This window comes from Vigna umbellata, chromosome 3, assembly GCF_029865625.1.
Source record: "Vigna umbellata cultivar VRB3 chromosome 3, Vumbellata_1.0, whole genome shotgun sequence".
Classification (NCBI taxonomy): Eukaryota; Viridiplantae; Streptophyta; class Magnoliopsida; order Fabales; family Fabaceae; genus Vigna; species Vigna umbellata.
The window spans coordinates 55,963,763-55,977,009 of NC_142167.1; positions in this window are offsets into that span (position 1 = coordinate 55,963,763).

The following is a 13,247-nucleotide window of genomic DNA, read 5'->3' on the forward strand; positions in this document are numbered from 1 at the left end:
TCAAATCAAATCACCATATATAAACTTACTCATGTTAAACTCCAACGATAATATTAAATTTTAAAGTTCATTTTCGCCGATCAAATCAAATCACCATATATTAAATATGCTTTGTTATAATCAGTGTATGGCTGATTCTCACAATTGAATATTTTCTGATAGTTTTTAAAATGTTTGACTTGATGCATTGATTACAATCAATCATATTTGACACCACTCGTGCTTTGAAATAATATACACATCATTTGAAATAAGTGTAGCTTTCATTATCTCCGTTGTTTTTAACCTTGAAAAGAAAATTAGAAAAATGAGAATAAAACAAACATCTATGTCAACATTCAATACATATGAAATGCTTTTGTTTCTATCTATCTATCTATATATATATATATATCTATCTATATATATATATATATATATATCTATCTATATATATATATATCTATATATATATATATATCTATATATATATATATATATATAAATCTATATATATATATATATATATATATATATATATATATCTATATATATATATATATATATATATAAATCTATATATATATATATATATATATATATATATATATATATAAATCTATATATATCGCTGCCGATTAACATAAATTAAATCAATGAACGAATTGATATATACTCTTAAAATTAAATTCAGTCGAGTTTTATTTAATTCTTAGCTGTTTTAAATAGACATTTTCATTCACCAAAAAATAAATTATTATTTCACATATTTTTCATGAAGTAAATAAATTAAGATAACCAACTATAAAAGATGCATAAGTATATATTAAAAAGAAAAATATTATTTAATGATGCTCTGACAAAATACTAAATGTGTCATATTTACCCGTATGAGAAATTAGAATCCAAAGTTTAGAGATTGAGACTCTTGTTCTTATTATGGTATTTATCTGTATTTCGTTTTTAATTGGAATTTATTTATTTATTTATCATAATAAGATCAAATTAGGCCATCAATAAGTAAAGGTCTTAGGACCAATTTCATTTTATTCTTTTGTTTAACATGTTTATTTTATTTTCTTTAACTACAAATTAATGCTTAAGCTCTTTTTGGACTAGTTTCATTTTCTTCTGTCCAAATATCCAAATGTATATGTTTCTTAGTTTTTTTTATCCGATTAAACGGATGGATTGATTAGTATACTTAATTATTTACTTAGACAAATTTCATTTTCTGCTTTTCATATATACCTAATGTGATTAATTTTTCTAACCTATAAAATGGAGTCCAATAGGACAAGTATATCTTAGGAGTTTTCGACTAGTTTCATTTCTCTTTCTTCCAAGTGTAGTGTGGAAGAAGACGAGTTGGCGTTAGTGGTAGATGAGTTTTTTTTTCTTTTTTCTAACTCATAATTTGTACTTCAATTTTAATTCCAATGTATATACTTCAATTAAATGTGAATAATTGTAGTTGAAAAAAAATATATGAATGCTTAGTAATAAATGAGTATGAAAATTAATTTTAATAGTTTCGGAATCTATGTTACAGGTTGAGACCAATTCATGATATGTCCATTCCATATTTCTATAACATATAAAATAATATTAAACATCTGAAAGTAGAATTGTTCTATTCTTTTATATATTTTGGTCTTCTTATTTACGGATTAAATTAATTTTAATTATTATTTTGGTTCCCGAAATGATAATTTTTAAAATTTATCAATTAAAATATTTTTTTAAAAAAATTATCATATAAATATTTTTTATAAATTTTATTTTTCAAATATTTTTATTTCTTATTATATTTCTCTTAATCCAAACAATCTCTCTTCTTTATATCTATCCAAATTCATTAATCTTGAAAAACAAAACCTGGTCTTTGGACCAATTTCATTTGGTTTGATTTTTTTTCACATATGAAGTGCATTAAGACATATACAATAATTAATGCTTACGGTCTTTTTGGACCATACTCGTTTTCTTCTTTTGAAATGTCAATAACGCTTAGTTTTTCTATCCATAAAATGGATTGATTAGGACAGTTAGTAGCATAAGTCTTTGGACCAATTTCGTTTTTTTTTGGAGTGTTGCTTCCTCCACCACCACATACTTTTTCCTGGACCTTTTCATCTTTTTTTTGCCCTTTATTAATATTTAATTTTTATTTTTATTTTTTTACTAAAATTGTAACGGAAGTGGATAAACGGATGTCGACCATGGATATTCACATCCATTTAAGAAGTAAACGCATATTGACATCCGCTCAACGTTTTCAATAAGAGTCCCAACATGAACAAAACCTTCCTTCTACCTCAACTCACAGAAAGATAGGTTCAGGTTCGAAACTAAAAGCTTCGTAGTTGGTCGTGTTGCTCCTCTGTTTGACCGTGTTCGAAACCAAGCAACATGGCGAATGATATATGAGCTTGACGACCTCGAGCATGTGATCTCTTCAACCGTCGCGAAATTGCCAAGATTGTGAAGCAACGGCGAAAATTTGAGTACAGGCTGAAGCATTCGTGTCCTCTAAAGTAGGATTTCTTGGCCTATATTGAGTATGAGACTTAACTTGACGCTCTCTGCGAGCTACGCAAGAAGTCTGTAGCACGATAAATTAGAAATCAAGGTAACAAGAAGCTGAAGAAGTCCAAGTCGAATGTCGCCGGCTTGCATAAGATTATGGAGATTTACGAGCTCGCTTTGAAGTGCTACAAGGGTGACATGGATCTCTGGTTTCGCTATCTCGAGTTTTGCAGGATCAGAGAATACCGGACATGATCTCTAGAGCACTCATGAATACCGGGCACGCGCATGGCCTATTAAGCGCAACACAGCGATAACAGCAAGGATTGTGGGCGTGTATTGTGATTGATAAACCTCTAACACACGTCTAGTGTCTTTGGTTCATATAGCTTGCTATACCAACTACACTATGTGTTAAGTATTTCAATCTAAGACTGGTTCATATAGCTTGCTATACCAGGTCTGATGTATTACATCCTGTGAGACCCAGAATAAAAGTTTCTTATGTTTTTCTTTTGCTATAAGTAGGGGATTGTTGTAATAATGTTAGATTATTGCCAAAGAAAAACGTTGGATTGCAACGTTCAAAACTTTAATTGCCAATAACGTTTAAATTCATTTTATTAAGTGCCCAACCGGTAAAATATTTAATAACTTTTATTGTCTTTTATTGATTTTATTCTTTCCTAACTCTATAAATAGAGAGTTTTTCCCCCATTCCAAAAACATCCCAAGTCAGTCTTCTCTCCTTTTCTTTTCTTCTTTTCGTCTTCTGGGTTTATTTTATACTCTTTTTAGAGATCCTTGCTAGTTCTGATATCCTCAGAGAGAAGTTCTGTTGTATCCTTGGGGCCTTGCGCAATACACCGCGAATAAATCCTTAAGGACAGTGACGCCTCAAGAAATATTGCTCTTGATTTTGTCAGCATTTTTTTTACAACAATCTTAAGAACTTATACATCTGTATATAGATACAACCGACTGAAATTTTATTCCTTTGATTTCTGATCTGGTTACTATACAAAACTAAAAAGGTATAGGGAACTATCTTGATTTGCAATGGTTATTTTAAATTATGAGATTGTATGGTTGTCTTGCTTTCACTAGTGGAAAAATGACATTTATAACGTAATGATATATTATAACGTAGTTATTGGGGACATAGTTTTGGGCGATATAATAAGTCTGCGCATTTTATAACGTAACAAAAATTTACGTTATAATAACTTCAACATATTATAACGTAGTTTCTGAAGTTCGTCATAATATGCGCAGTTTATTATGACAAATTTTCATTTGTCCGTTATAATAAGACGAGACATATTATAACGTAAATTTGTTTTTACGTTATAATATGTCATCTATTATTACGTATATATTTTTGTACGTTATAACATCTGATCAACATATCATCACGTACATTCTTTAGTACGTTATAATATGTGTTTTTTTTAAAATAATAATGAATACATAATAATATTCTTTTCATCCAATCAATTTATAATCAATATAGATTCGAATAAAAAAATTTTAGGAAAAAATTTGATAAAAAATTTCAAAATAGTAAGATAGAACTGAAATCAACATAGATTATTCAGTCTCAAATAAATTATTCATTTGAGTAAAAAAAGTAAGATATGATAGTTTATAAAAAGGTAAAAGATTAATAATCACATAATTTACAAGTGTAAGTGACATTGGTAATTTTCTTATTTGAAAATTCTCACTAAATTTTGAACAGCTACAAGGAAAAAGTTGTTCTATTATCATCTATCAGTATGATACGATTGCTATATCACTAAAAAGAGATTTGATTCATAAACAGAAGCTTGTGGTTGTTACAGTAAAGGAGAACTCATAAGTATATAGTAATTCAATTGGATATGATAGGATTAAGAAGTTGGACACACAAAGATTACAATTAATCAATAATTAGAAAAAAAAAGCAAAGAAAACTTATATCCTATTTGAAATAATCTATAGAATAACCAATAATTATTTTTAACTTATCACAGTTCATAAAGCCATCAAACAAATATTTGGAATAAGAAGATCATAGACTTCCAATAAGTGCTGACACCTATAATATTTCATTTCTTAAATGAGAGAACAATATCTATATCTATAAATAACCAATAAACCTTTTTAAGTGTACTATCTCACTCTTTCAGTAGAGAGATAAAACAAAATGTTTTTAATGTATTTTTGAACGTTTAATAACTACAGTGCAGCATAGCACTGATACAAGATACACAAAATAAATAAATAGAAAATAAAAACAAAATGACAAAGTTATATAAACTTCCTAATAATTTGTAAGAAAAGGAGAAAAAATAGGGAATATGGGGCCACTAACTTCAAATGTCCAAAAGCTTCATCTCTTGGAAGATAAATATCAGAGCTCCTACTCTCACTTTTTGGATCTGTTTCATCAAAACACCAGAATTTATCAGCGGCAAAATATAAATATTCAAACTTAAAATAATTACTTCTAATTTCTAAACAATAAACAACATTCATCCGATATGGCTAGCTCAAATATTCACGATAAGGATCATTCTAGCATGGTCAAGTGTAGAAATAAGGGGTACTGAAGTACTGAATGTATATGCCTTCTTGGATAAAAGTGAAATAAGGGGTATATATATATATATATATATATATATATATATATATATATATATATATATATATATATATATATATATATATATATATATATATTGAATTCTAATTTTTGAGGTTACAAAATAAAAATCTAATAAAGGAAAATAAGAATGTGATTTGAATTGTGTTTTGAATATCTATGGATAGTGGATAAATTATGGTATGCTTTAACACTTGAATATTGTTTTGAATATTGTTTTTTTTCGTTGTAAATATTTTATATATATATATATATATATCTCTCTCTCTATATATATATATATATATATATATGGATGGGATCTCTGGTTTGGATTGTGTTGCTGCTGATATTAAATGAAATAATTATGTTTTGGTAAACTGGGAAGACTAAAGTTAATTTTTTTCTCATAATAATGATTAATGAAATGGTTGAATATTTTTTTGTGTATTCAAGTTTTGTGAGTATAGAAATTAAACAAGAATGTGATGGTAATATTGAACTGTTCTATCAAAAAGAGTAATACGAAGAATGTCGGGATAATACTTTTGGAATTGTTGTTTCGGCTATAATTTGAGGCACAATTATTTTGCTGGTCAGCTTTATTTTTTTTTCGTGAAGTGTGATGTTAGGTTTGCGTTCAACATATTGGTTTAGTTTAGTTTGAATAAGCAATTTTATGGTACTGTGAACATATCTTCATACATATATTATGATTTGGTGCATAAAAATTTGGATTAAATATTGTGGGACCATGATGGGTTCATTTGTTATAATGTTAACTTTGTAGAAATTTTTCAAAGATTGGCACATGGTATTGAATGGAAAGCTAACGTACGGTTTAGTGCTTTTGGCATATATTATTTTGATTTAAGGTGGTGCATTTTTTTTGTATAAATGCAGTGGCAGTTTTGTTTTAAAAATAGAATAAGTGTCGATAATTTTACTTAATTACTCAAAGAAATAAAATTGGCTTTTTCACCTGATATTGATAGTATTCTAAATTTGAAAATGATGATTGTCATTATATGTTTGTGTGTGGATGACATGATTTTGGTACACGTAATGAGATTGTCGCTAGAACTAAATTGTTTCTAGGATCAAATTTTGAAATGAAAGACATAGGTGAAGCCAATGTGATTTTAGGTATTAGAATCATAAGGAAGGGAGATAGTATATTACTATCCCAAGAACAATATATTGAGAAACTTCTTAAGAAGTTTAGGTTTTATGACCTCAAACCAGTGAGTACCCCTTATGATGCTAATTCTAAATTAATGAAAAATAGAGGAGAATTATTATCTCAGACTCAGTATGCCCAGATAATTGGGAGCTTACTACACTTGATGAACTTTTGTTATGCAGTAGGTAGACTGAGTAGGTACACTCAATGTCCAAATCAAGAACATTGGGATGCACTTTCCAGGATTATGAGATACTTAAGAGGTTCAATGGATTATGCCATTGAATATAATGGATTTCCCACTGTACTAGAAGGGTACAATGATGCTAACTGGATCTCTGATTCAGATGAGACAAAATCCACTAGTGGTTATGTATTCACACTTGGGGGTGGTGCGATTACATGGAGATAAGCCAGACAAAAAATTATTGAAAGATCAACAATGAAATATGAGTTTGTTGCTCTTGAGATGGCTGGTAGTGAGATTGTGTGGTTGACAAACTTCTTAGCGAACATTCCACTAGGAATGAAACCAACCCCATCGGTATCAATACATTGTGATTGTCAATCGACAATGGCCATAGCTAAAAACAAGAATTACAATGGAAAGAATAGAGACACAATTTGGTGAAGCAGCTACTAAAGAGTGGAACTATTTCCATTGACTATGTGAAGTCAGAACGAAATCTAGCAGATCCTCTAACAAAACCCTAGGAAGACAAATGATATTAGAAACATCGAGGGGAATAAGACTTAAGCCACTGGCAAACAAACAAGTGATGGTAACCCAACCTTTGTGATTGGAGATCCCATGAATAAGGTTCATATGGGTAAAAGCAAGTCATTTGTTAGTTCTGATAGCACTAAATTGATTTTAATCAATTATGTCCCTTCCTATGGTGTGTGTGAAAGTGCTAGAGACTGCAATATTGAGAGGTTAAACTTTGTCGTTAAAATTCTATGTGGTGAAAGAATTTTAGCTTAAACAAAGTTTTTAATGTTTTTTCATATCCCTTACGGGTGGTGTATGATTTGCAACATACACTTGATGAAATCACCTATATGAGTGTCGAGTGGGGCCGCTTGCATGAGATTGGTAAAAAGTTCAAAATTTTAAGAAAAATAAGGGGGCGAACAAGGGTCTCACACGAATTTCCACTCATACATCGGTACATCAACAAAATTCAAAAGAGAAAGTCCAGAGCTATATAACAAGAAAAAAAGAGCATTTGTTTCAAGCTTGTCAAAGCCCAGTTTTCATCCTGGCACCAAAGCCCAGTGTTCATTCTGGCACCAAAGATTCAAAAAAAAAAAAACTCAGTTTTCATTCTGGCACCAAAGCCCAGTTTTCATCTTGGCACCAAATCTTTTTTTTCTTCAAAAAAACAAGGTTTATACATCTCTCCAGCGAGATTCATAGGGCAAGTACACCTCTTAAGCGAAATCAAAGGTGATACCCCTTCCACAGCGAGATTCATAGGCAAGTACACCTCTTAAGCGAAATCAAAGGTGATACCCCCTCCACCAGCGAGATTCATAGGGCAAGTACACCTCTTAAGAGAAATCAAAGGTGATACCCCCTCCACAGCGAGATTCATAGGGCAAGTACAACTCTTAAGCGAAATCAAAGGTGATACCCCCTCCACAGCGAGATTCATAGGGCAAGTACACCTCTTAAGCGAAATCAAAGGTGATACCCCCTCCACAGCGAGATTCATAGGGCAAGTACACCTCTTAAGCGAAATCAAAGGTGATACCCCCTCCACAATGAGATTCATAGGGCAAGTACACCTCTTAAGCGAAATCAAAGGTGATACCCCCTCCACAGCGAGATTCATAGGGCAAGTACACCTCTTAAGCGAAATCAAAGGTGATACCCCCTCCACAGCGAGATTCATAGGGCAAGTACACCTCTTAAGCGAAATCAAAGGTGGTACCCCCTCCACGAGGTTCGTGCGCCTCTCCATTTAATTTTACGAGGTTTGTGCGCCTCACCATCAAGTTACAAGGTTCGTGCTCCTCTCCATTTAATTTTACGAGGTTAGTGCGCCTCACCGTCAAGTTATACGAGGCTCGTGCGCCTCTCCATTTAATTTTACGAGGTTCGTACGCCTCACCATCAAGTTATACGAGGTGTCACGGCTCTTCAGCAAGATCCTCAAGGTTGCTACATGCTCTACCAGGTACGCTCCGAGGTAATCTTTTTCCTTTTCCTTGGACCGAAACGAAATTAGTGTCTTTATCTTTATTTAGCTTTTACAAGGATAACACAAAAACTCTAAGGTTCATGTTATCCAGCAAAATCCAAATAAAGAGGGGCAACTATCAACACCCAATTTCGTCCGGGTAAGTAAATATTTAAAAATAATAAAAAATAGGATAATAATAATTAATGGCGGGTAAAAAGGGATAAAATAATGACTTTAATACAATATTTTTGAAATGTTAGGTTAATATGGTAATAATTTGAATTAATATTATGCTAATAATTATAAACAATAATTAAAATAGTATATTAATATAATTTGTTGCATCAGTTGAGAAAAATATGATTTTCTGACAATAATGATAATCAATGTTTTGAATATTATTTAATTTGTTTTCTGGCAACCATGACCATTTCTTTTCCTATTTTGTTTTATTGTCAATTAATTCACAATCAAGGCAAGATTTCCATAATATTATAATGTGTGTATATAAATACGCACTCTGTCATAGAAAAAAAAAGGGAGAGGGAGGTGTTGGTATCGGAGGGGGTATTTTTCGAAGAGTATAGCGCAGCGGAATTAAAACTCAGAGAGCGGAAAGCGTGTTCGATCACAATTAAAAATAATTTGGTCCTTTTAGTAAAAATAATTTTCTTTCAGAAAATTAATCAAACAGTTGATATACGTAAAATAATATGAGTGTAGGGAATAAGAAGATCAACACAAAATTTTTATCCTGGTTCGAATCAAAAGATTCTACGTCCAGTCGTTAATCACTATAAATAGTGATTAACCTTTTTCACTAAAAATGGTTTAACCGATTACAAGATAATGAATAGGAATAAAATGAAAAGAACCACTCTACCAACTTGAAGAGAACCGCTCCAGCAATCGACCAACGATTCACAAGCTTCTCCTTTCACAAGACCAGGCAGAGCACCTTGCTAACTTGAAGAGAGTCTGCTCCGACTATCGACACACACGATACGCGAGCCTCTCCTTTCACAAGACCAAGCAAGGGAGCAATGAACAAAAAGCTCTCTAAGAACGTTCCTCTGACACACAGTGTTCTAAGCTTTCTCAGTTCAAAAACATTCCCTTCTGATTTCTCCAAATCAAATTATATAGCCAAGTACACTGAGTGCCAAAGGTCAGCTCTCAACAGCCATGAATAATCGATTATTGTAAGTGATAATCGATTATTCAAGTCCATTACAGGTTTTCAAAAATGTGATAATCGATTATATGAAGTGATAATCGATTATTCAAGTATGACTTGTGATAATCGATTATTGCTTAACCATAATCGATTATTCTAGTAAACATTACAAAGTTTAACATTTTCCTACTACATTCAAAATCTACAAGTTGCTTTTTTAAATATTTTCCTACTACATCCAAAATCTAGCAGCATCATCAAAATACATCTTCAGGTTTTACCAATACTCCTTATTGGTAACAATCTCCCCCTTTTTGATGATGATCAAAAACTCTCTTTTTAAAAGCAACTCAGGTTTACCTGCAACATATATAAACTAATGGACAACCACAGTTAGTAGTACCTGTACAATTAAAAAACTATTTTTTTTTAATCCTCCCTTTATATTTCTTCTCCCCCTTTTTGATCATAAGCAAAAAGAATAATGTAATAACCTCCCCCTTAATATGAGCTTCCCCTCAAAAATGGAATATATGCAAAAAATAAAAGCTCATTATATTAAGAACAGAAAGGAATTACATGAAATTCATAAAGATTAAAAAACTAAATATCATAAAGACAATAACATAACAATCAAACTTAGAGGCCTAAAACCTAGAATTCAGGACTAGGAGAACGTTCAGGAGGTGGGATATTAAGATGACCCTCGATGTTAGATAGGCGAACATCAAGATCAAGAAATTGATCAACCATGTACTCATCAACAGATCGCTGCCACTCATAAATCTCCTCAAAGTGAGTCTTTTGTGCAAGACTCATATCCTCCAATGTTTAGATAACCTTGCAAAATGTTCTTCCATAGAAGTTGAGGAAGAGGAGGGTATGTTGGATGGTCCAGCATCAGACGGAGCAGCAGCATTTACTGGGTCAGCCATATGAGTGTCCATGTCATCATCTTCATCTACATCAGGATGATCATCATCTTTGTGAATAAGGACTCTGCCTCTAGTAATGAATCCCATTTGACGAAAGGTAGTATCTCCAATTTCTGATCCCACAGCTTCAATATTTTGAACGAGTTCTCCTTCAACAGGTACACCTTTGAATTCTAAAATCCTAGAAACAAGAAGGGCATAGGGAAGTTGATATGAATGGGATTTCTTGGCTTTTACCATTGTGTCAGCAATGAGAGCAGGCCAGTCGATATGTATGTGATTTAGAATCCCATACAAGAGAAGTAAATCCTGCTCAGAGCATTGAGCATGGTTGGTTGCTCTAGGACATAAAATCCAAACAATCAAGTAGTGGATCATCCTTTCTTCAACTTTAAAACCTCCAACCATTAATTGCCTTCTATTTGTTTGCCGTTCAGGATGACGTAGGAAGGATTGAAAAGTCATCATCCGGTTGAAATCTTCAAGTCCTAAATGGACTTTGACAGCATCATCCCAAATGGAAAGTTGAGCAACATTGGTCCATACATCATCATCTAAAATGATGCGTACTCCCTTGACCTTAGTAGATATTATCCCATCTCGATAGCGCAAGTTGAAGTAGAAGACTCTTATAAGATCAGGATAAATGCATCCTTTTTGTTCTAACAGATGCGTTAACCCCTGCTCAGCAAAAGTGTTTGGAAATTGAAAGCCATAGAAGCGGAAAAAGTCAAGACGAATAAACTTTACCGCCATGATCTTCCTTTCTTGCCAAGAATTAACAAAGTCTGCATGTTTCCCTTGATCTGAAATCCATCCATCTATGTTTGCAAGACGTGGTTGAGAAGAAGAGGAGGCTCCAGCTGTTCTGCGACGGTGCCTTCTTGAGTCAGCCATGGAGGAAGAATGGGAAAATGAGATTTTGAGAAGGTGAAGGGAAATGAAGAAGATTTGAGCTCTAGATTTGATTTCAGCAGTATTTGGTTGCAAAGGAGTGTCTAATAATCGATTATGGGGGGCTATTTATAAGAAAAATGGAAAAGCTAGCCGTTTATGGTCGTTTATAGCCGTTATGGGATGCTCCAACGGATTTATTTTTTGAAACTGTCAGCGCGATAATCGATTATGGCTCGTGATAATCGATTATCAGTTCAATAATTACTGCCCAGAATTGCATGATAATCGATTATGCATAATGATAATCGATTATCTGCTCAAGATTTTCCAGAATTGAATTTGATGCATGAATAATCGATTATAACTTAGTGATAATCGATTATGAAGCGTTAAGTTTACGAAAAATGCAAAAATTTGCATAGATTTTGATTCTAAGATATGTCTAACACTCCTAACTCTCTTCTAAGCTCAAAAAATCTATCTTTAGGTAGAGCCTTGGTAAAAATATCAGCTAATTGATGTAAAGAATCAACATATTCAATTTGACAATCGCCCTTTTGAATATGATCTCTTAAGAAATGGTGCCTAATTTCTATATGCTTAGTTCTTGAATGCATGATGGGGTTCTTGGTCAAATTTATCGCACTAGTATTGTCACATTTTAGAGGAATTTTGTCAAGGAAGATATCAAAGTCTTCTAATTATTGTTTCATCCACAAAATTTGGGCACAACAGTTTCCAACTGCAATATATTCAGCTTTGGTGGTAGACAAAGCTACACATGCTTGTTTCTTTGAGTGCCATGACACTAAAGAACATCCCAAGAAATGACAGGTTCCACTAGTACTTTTTCTATCAATTTTACAGCCACCATAATCTGCATCAGAATATCCTATTAAACTAAGTGAGGAGTCAGAGGGATACCAAAGTCCAAAAGAAGTAGTTCCCTTAAGATATTTTAGAATTCTCTTAACTGTAGTCAAATGAGATTCTTTAGGATTGGCTTGGTATCTAGCACAAACACAAACACTTTGCATAATATCTGGTCTACTAGCAGTTAAGTAAAGCAAGGATCCTATCATGCCTCTAAACATGGTTTCATTCACTCCTTTTCCAATTTCATCCTTGTCTAAATAACATGAAGTACCCATGGGTGTACTAGCTTCCTTGCAGCTATCCATACCAAATTTTCTAAGAATTTCTCTACAGTATTTAGTTTGGGAGATGAATGTTCCACCATTCATTTGTTTTATCTGTAGTCCTAAGAAAAAATTTAACTCACCCATCATAGACATCTCAAATTCACCTTGCATTATTTTTGCAAACTCTTCACACAAAGAATCATCAGTTGACCCAAAAATGATATCATCTACATAAACTTGCACGATTAAAATGTGTTTTCCTACTTTCTTAATGAATAAGGTTGAATCAACCTTTCCTCTAGAAAATTCATTTTCAATTAAAAAGGTACTAAGTCTTTCATACCAAGACCTAGGTGCTTGTTTAAGACCATAAAGGGCCTTTTTCAACTTGTAAACATGATCAGGGAATTTAAAATCTTCAAAGCCAGGAGGTTGACTAACATACACTTCTTCTTTTATAAAACCATTTAAGAAAGCACTTTTTACATCCATTTGATATAGTTTAAATTTCATCAAAGATGCATATGCAAGTAATAATCTAATTGCTTCTAACCTGGCTACCGGTGCATACGTTTCATCATAATCTATAC